This window comes from Rutidosis leptorrhynchoides, chromosome 11, assembly GCF_046630445.1.
Source record: "Rutidosis leptorrhynchoides isolate AG116_Rl617_1_P2 chromosome 11, CSIRO_AGI_Rlap_v1, whole genome shotgun sequence".
Lineage (NCBI taxonomy): Eukaryota > Viridiplantae > Streptophyta > Magnoliopsida > Asterales > Asteraceae > Rutidosis > Rutidosis leptorrhynchoides.
The window spans coordinates 41807911-41816138 of record NC_092343.1 but is presented as its reverse complement, the minus strand read 5'-3'; positions in this window follow the sequence as shown (position 1 = coordinate 41816138).

The following is an 8228-nucleotide window of genomic DNA, read 5'->3' as shown; positions in this document are numbered from 1 at the left end:
CCCAATATTACCTTAGCTTAAAGTGGTTTAAAACCCGAATTAAAACACCCTCGAATATACTTTATTATTATTAAACTTAAATTTAAAATTATAATTATAATTTAAATATAAATTTTTATTACCGAAGAAGAAAACATGTGATAATTCGTCGAGCAAAACAGGCGTATTTATATTACTTTTCCGTTTACTGTAGCTCATGCGATCGCATGAGTTTACAGTGTTTTTGCCATGCGATCGCATGGCCGCCTTTTCTGTTTTTGTTTGCTAGTTCGTCGACATCAAATAGTGTACTGTAGCAAATAGTGTTTACTGTAGCAAATAGTGTTTTACTGTAGCAAATAGGGTTTTACTGTAGGAAAGTCGTTTTTACTTGTACATATATATATACATACATATAATTGTTCATGAATCGTCGAGAGTAGTCAAAGGTAATTGTATATATGAAACAGTTCTAAAATTTTGAGACTCAATCTAACAGACTTTGTTTAACGTGTTAAAATAATAAATCGTATAGAGAATTGGTTTAAATAAGTCAAAAATTTTCGGGTCATCACATATATCAATCAGATAATCAAACCAATAAGTTTAATGCACAGTATCATATACTCAACACTTTGTTATGTTTTCAAGTTATGGTATATATATGTATCTATTTACATAAAATTGTTCGCGAATCGTTGAGAACAATCGAAAGGTAATTGAATAGTTCAAAAATTTTGAGATTCAATTTTACAGACTTTGCTTATCGTGTCGGAAACGTTAAAGATTAAGTTTAAATTTGGTCAGAAATTTTCGGGTCATCACACATTTATACCGTATTTATTTATTTGTTAGTTGTTGTTTGTTGTTATTATTTGTAAGAATCCATCAAATCACCCGATACCCAAATGGTTACATTACACATATCATCTATCTTCACTACTTTTTTTTTAACATTCCTACGACCTTTATCACATCACTGTTATAAAAACGGAGCGTCAGTTAGAAGCGTTAGTCACTTAAAGTCACGGACCCGTTAGACTCTAGCCAACCAATCATGAGTTTTAATATGATTATAATTTTTGTTACTAATTTATTTTTTCACTCAATTTCTAATCAGATTTTACCACATCAGTCTACAAATATTTGACACAAAAATTTGATCTTTTGATTAATGAGTCAAATACAGTCATACTCAAAAACTCATTTGTTTCATTGAAAAGTGCATCATTTCCTTCTAACATCACAGTAACAACACTCTTATGCTTTATACATTTTAAAACCACAAATAATTCTATCTATTAACATGTTAAAGACTATTATATGTAGTGACCCGAACTTTTCCATGTTTATATATATTAAATGAGATTGATATTTACATGATTAAATGTTTCCAACATGTTAAGCAATCAAACTTGTTAAGACTTGATTAATTGAAATATGTTTCATATAGACAATTGACCACCCAAGTTGACCGGCGATTCACGAACGTTAAAACTTGTAAAAACGACATGATGATATATATATGGATATACATATGGTTAACATGAGATTATGATAAGTAAGTATCTCCATAAGTATATTAACAATGAGTTATATACATATAAACAAGACTACTAACTTAAGGATTTCGAAACGAGACATATATGTAACGATTATCGTTGTAACGACATTTAAATGTATATATATCATATTAAGATATATTAATATATCATAATATCATGATAATATAATAATTTAACATCTCATTAGATATAATAAACAATGGGTTAACAATATTAATTGAGATCGTTAACTTAAAGGTTTCAAAACAACACTTACATGTAACGACTAACGATGACTTAACGACTCCGTTAAAATGTATATACATGTAGTGTATTTAGATGTATTAAAATACTTTTGGAAGACTTCAAGACATATATCAAAACACTCATACTTAACGAAAATGGTTACAGTTACTTTCCCATTCTTTTCTTTCATCAAGAATTCTAGTCGTATTCTTACCCGTATTATACACAGCTTCAAAACGTACTTACTATGGGTATATACCAATAGGAACTAGCATGGGATTCCACTCTTGATTATGTCATGTATGACTAATCAATTTTAACTTCTACCATGAGCTAGTCAACTAACTAGAACTCATTTTAACCCCACTCACCACTCACCAATTAACACTCATCATTCACTCCATTTCACTTCCAATTCTCTTTCTAATTCTCTCTCAACACACCCACACTATTATGAACGTATTTTTCCAGTAGTTAATCATCATCTTCATCAAAAATCACTTCAAGAATCAAGCTATAATCATCATAGGAAGAACACTTCAAGAATACTTCAAAAATCCCTTCAAGTTTACTAATTTACTTCCAAGCTTTCTAATCCATTCCAAGTAATCATCTAAGATCAAGAAACCTTTGTTATATACAGTAGGTTATCTTTCTTATTCAAGGTAATATTCATATTCAAACTTTGATTCAATTTCTATAACTATAAACTATCTTAATTCGAGCAAAAATCTTACTTGAACTTGTTTTTGTGTCATGATCCTACTTCAAGAACTTTCAAGCCATCCAAGATCCTTTGAAGCTAGATCATTTCTTGTCACTTCCAGTAGGTTTACCTACTAAACTTGAGGTAGTAATGATGTTCATAACATCATTCGATTCATATATATAAAACTATCTTATTCGAAGGTTTAAACTCGTAATCACTAGAACATAGTTTAGTTAATTCTAAACTTGTTCGCAAACAAAAGTTAATCCTTATAACTTGACTTTTAAAATTAACTAAACACATGTTCTATATCTATATGATATGCTAACTTAATGATTTAAAACCTGGAAACACGAAAAACACCGTAAAACCGGATTTACGCCGTCGTAGTAACACCGCGGGCTGTTTTGGGTTAGTTAATTAAAAACTATGATAAACTTTGATTTAAAAGTTGTTATTCTGAGAAAATGATTTTTATTATGAACATGAAACTATATCCAAAAATTATGGTTAAACTCAAAGTGGAAGTATGTTTTCTAAAATGGTCATTTAGACGTCGTTCTTTCGACTGAAATGACTACCTTTACAAAAACGACTTGTAACTTATTTTTCTGACTATAAACCTATAATTTTTCTATTTAGATTCATAAAATACAGTTCAATATGAAACCATAGCAATTTGATTCATTCAAAACGGATTTAAAATGAAGAAGTTATGGGTAAAACAAGATTGGATAATTTTTCTCATTTTAGCTACGTGAAAATTGGTAACAAATCTATTCCAACCATAACTTAATCAACTTGTATTGTATATTATGTAATCTTGAGATACCATAGACACGTATACAATGTTTCGACCTATCATGTCGACACATCTATATATATTTCGGAACAACCATAGACACTCTATATGTGAATGTTGGAGTTAGCTATACAGGGTTGAGGTTGATTCCAAAATATATATAGTTTGAGTTGTGATCAATACTGAGATACGTATACACTGGGTCATGGATTGATTCAAGATAATATTTATTGATTTATTTCTGTACATCTAACTGTGGACAACTAGTTGTAGGTTACTAACGAGGACAGCTGACTTAATAAACTTAAAACATCAAAATATATTAAAAGTGTTGTAAATATATTTTGAACATACTTTAATATATATGTATATATTGTTATAGGTTCGTGAATCAACAGTGGCCAAGTCTTACTTCTCGACGAAGTAAAAATCTGTGAAAGTGAGTTATAGTCCCACTTTTAAAATCTAATATTTTTGGGATGAGAATACATGCAGGTTTTATAAATAATTTACAAAATAGACACAAGTACGTGAAACTACATTCTATGGTTGAATTATCGAAATCGAATATGCCCCTTTTTTATTAAGTCTGGTAATCTAAGAATTAGGGAACAGACACCCTAATTGACGCGAATCCTAAAGATAGATCTATTGGGCCTAACGAACCCCATCCAAAGTACCGGATGCTTTAGTACTTCGAAATTTATATCATATCCGAAGGGTGTCCCGGAATGATGGGGATATTCTTATATATGCATCTTGTTAATGTTGGTTACCAGGTGTTCACCATATGAATGATTTTTATCTCTATGTATGGGATGTGTATTGAAATATGAAATCTTGTGGTCTATTGTTACGATTTGATATATATAGGTTAAACCTATAACTCACCAACATTTTTGTTGACGTTTAAAGCATGTTTATTCTCAGGTGAATATTAAGAGCTTCCGCTATTGCATACTAAAATAAGGACAAGATTTGGAGTCCATGTTTATACGATATTGTGTAAAAACTGCATTCAAGAAACTGATTTCGATGTAACATATTTGTATTGTAAACCATTATGTAATGGTCGTGTGTAAACAGGATATTTTAGATTATCATTATTTGATAATCTACGTAAAACTTTTTAAACCTTTATTTATGAAATAAAGGTTATGGTTTGTTTTAAAAATGAATGCAGTATTTGAAAAACGTCTCATATAGAGGTCAAAACCTCGCAACGAAATCAATTAATATGGAACGTTTTTAATCAATAAGAACGGGACATTTCAGTTGGTATCAGAGCGTTGGTCTTAGAGAACCAGAATTTTGCATTAGTGTGTCTTATCTAGTTTGTTAGGATGCATTAGTGAGTCTGGACTTTGACCGTGTTTACTTGAAAAATGATTGCTTAACAAATTTTGTTGGAAACTATATATTTTTAACATGTGAATATTATGTGATATATTAATCTCTTAACGCGTTTGATATTATGTGATAGATGTCTACCTCTAGAACAAGTCCCATTGACTCACCTAATAATAATGAAGAGTCAAATGTAAATTGGAATGATTCGTGGACTGATTCACAAGTTCCCGAAGAGGAACCGGAAGAAGAGTCGGAACCAGAAGAAGAATCGGAACCGGAAGAAGAATCGGAACCGGATGAAGAAATAGAACCGGTGGGGGAAATAATAAAACGGTTAAGTAAAAGAAAATCCTCAACCAACCGACCAAGGTTAATTATGGTCAATGGTGTTTCCGCTAAGGAAGCAAAATATTGGGAGGATTACCAATTCTCCGATGAATCGGATTCCGACGAGAATTCCGATGATGTTATAGAAATTACCCCAACTGAATTTAAAAAGGCAAAAGAAAATAATAAGGGAAAGGGCATAAAAATAGAGAAATCTAATTCCAACCCCGATGAACTTTATATGTATCGTCAACCCCCGAAGTCCTTAAGTTGTAACAATGACCCGGGAACCTCTAAACCACCAGGTTTTTCTAAACCAATGTGGAAAATAACGGCTCGTATTAGGGGAACATCATATATCCCTAGAAACTTGGGAAAACGAACCAAAACCAAAGAAGAAGAAACAAGCGAGTCGGAATAAGATAGTTGTATTCGTGTGGTGTAATATATGTAATATAGTGTGCTTATGCTTTATGATATATGTAAAAATTGCTTGTATTAATAAGTATTTTTTTTATGAATCTAACTCTTGTCTATTTTACAGTATAAAAACACAAAATGGATAGACAACCCAATATTTTAAGAGACCTACCCGGAGACATGATTGATGAAATCTTGTCTAGAGTTGGTCAGAATTCTTCGGCACAACTATTTAAGGCGAGATCAGTTTGTAAGACATTCGAAGAACGTTCCAAGAATACCTTGGTTTATAAAAGGCTTTCGTTCGAAAGATGGGGGATATCACATTGGGAAATCCATAAGTTACGATGTGTTTACTTTGACGCATATATTGCGGGGAACCCAAATGCTATTTTACGCAATGGGTTAAGAAATTATTTTGACTCAATATATCCGAATATTGGACTTCGTGATTTAGAAAAAGCGGCTAACATGCAACATAAAGAAGCATGTTATGCTTATGGATTAGTAATGTTCGCTTCTCACCAAAGTGAGAACAAGAACATCGGGCTACAACTATTAAACAAAACGTTTCCACAAGTGACGGAGTCGGTAATTGGGGTAAGAAATGAGGTTTTTAGATTGTTACGGGACTGTTGGACATTACGTAACCCTTGTCCCTTTGACGACGTTACAACACGCTGTCTTATCAACGGCCATAACGGTTATGTTCCACAAGACCAAGGATGGGAAGTAGTCCTAGTAAAACCAGAATGCATGACTTGTTTCTGGACGTATGAATTACGTGTCTTTATTGCCTTTGCTGAACAACTTGTGTACTAGCTAGAATTATCTTCACAACTATCTTGTATCAAAGTTATTGTCTGCTATATTTCATGCTTTATGTAAAATAAGTGGTATTGTAAGTTTGTAAAATATTGTATAAAAGTTTGAACGCGAAATATAATTATAATCAGTTTTTCATATAGAATTGTAGTAGTTGAATTGTATATTAGCTACTAAGTATGAACTTAACGGGTAGGTACTACCCGAATTTAAACTTATAAAACGCTAATATGAAGAAAAAGCTTTTATAAATGAGTTCATATTATGCTACGAAATACTATTAACTACTCTTAATATTCTGTATGATTAACTTGTTCCATTTGACTATTTTGAAGGAAATGGCACCGACTACTCGACACACCGTGAATATGAATGAAGAGGAATTCCGTACTTTTCTAGCTTCAAACATAGCCGCAGTACAGGCTGCGCTACATACCAACAATAACCTTGGATCTAGCAGTACAGGAAATCATGTAGGATGCACCTACAAAGAATTCACTGCCTGCAAACCTTTGGAATTTGATGGAACCGAAGGACCGATCGGATTGAAACGGTGGACCGAGAAGGTCGAATCGGTGTTTGCCATAAGTAAGTGTACTGAAGAGGACAAAGTAAAGTACGCTACGCATACCTTCACAGGTTCTGTGTTAACATGGTGGAATACCTATCTAGAGCAAGTGGGACAAGACGATGCGTACGCACTACCGTGGTCAGCATTCAAGCACTTGATGAACGAGAAGTACCGTCCCAGAACCGAGGTCAATAAGCTCAAGACAGAACTTAGAGGGTTACGAACCCAAGGATTTGATATTACCACGTACGAAAGACGATTCACAGAATTGTGCCTATTGTGTCCGGGAGCATTCGAAGATGAGGAAGAGAAGATCGACGCGTTTGTGAAAGGATTACCGGAAAGAATCCAAGAAGATATAAGTTCACACGAGCCCGCCTCCATACAACAGGCATGTAGAATGGCTCACAAACTAGTGAACCAGATTGAAGAAAGAATTAAAGAACAGACTGCTGAAGAGGCCAATGTGAAACAAGTCAAAAGAAAGTGGGAGGAAAACGGTGATAAGAATCACCAATACAACAACAACAACAATTACAACAATAATCGCAACAATTATCCCAACAATCGCAACATCAATCGCAACTACAACAAACGGCCCAACAACAACAACAACAACAACAACAACAGCAACTACAACAATCATTCCAACAACAATAATAACCGCAACAACAACAACAATCAGAAGCAGCTATGCCAAAGGTGTGAAAAGTATCACTCGGGGTTCTGCACCAAATTTTGCAACAAGTGTAAAAGAAATGGTCATAGCGCGGCGAAGTGTGAGGTCTACGGACCAGGGGTTAATAGAACGAAAGGAACAAATGGTGTCGGAACGAGTAATGGCGGAGCAAGTAGTGTCGGAGCAAGTTATGCCAATGTAGTTTGTTATAAATGTGGAAAACCGGGCCACATTATTAGAAATTGCCCGAACCAGGAGAACACGAATGGACAAGGCCGCGGAAGAGTTTTCAATATTAATACGGCAGAGGCACAGGAAGACCCGGAGCTTGTTACGGGTACGTTTCTTATTGACAATAAATCTGCTTACGTTTTATTTGATTCGGGTGCGGATAGAAGCTATATGAGTAGAGATTTTTGTGCTAAATTAAGTTGTCCATTGACGCCTTTGGATAGTAAATTTTTACTCGAATTAGCAAATGGTAAATTAATTTCAGCAGATAATATATGTCGGAATCGAGAAATTAAACTGGTTAGCGAAACATTTAAGATTGATTTGATACCAGTAGAGTTAGGGAGTTTTGATGTGATAATCGGTATGGACTGGTTGAAAGAAGTGAAAGCAGAGATCGTTTGTTACAAAAATGCAATTCGCATTATACGAGAAAAAGGAAAACCCTTAATGGTGTACGGAGAAAAGGGCAACACGAAGCTACATCTTATTAGTAATTTGAAGGCACAAAAACTAATAAGAAAAGGTTGCTATGCTGTTCTAGC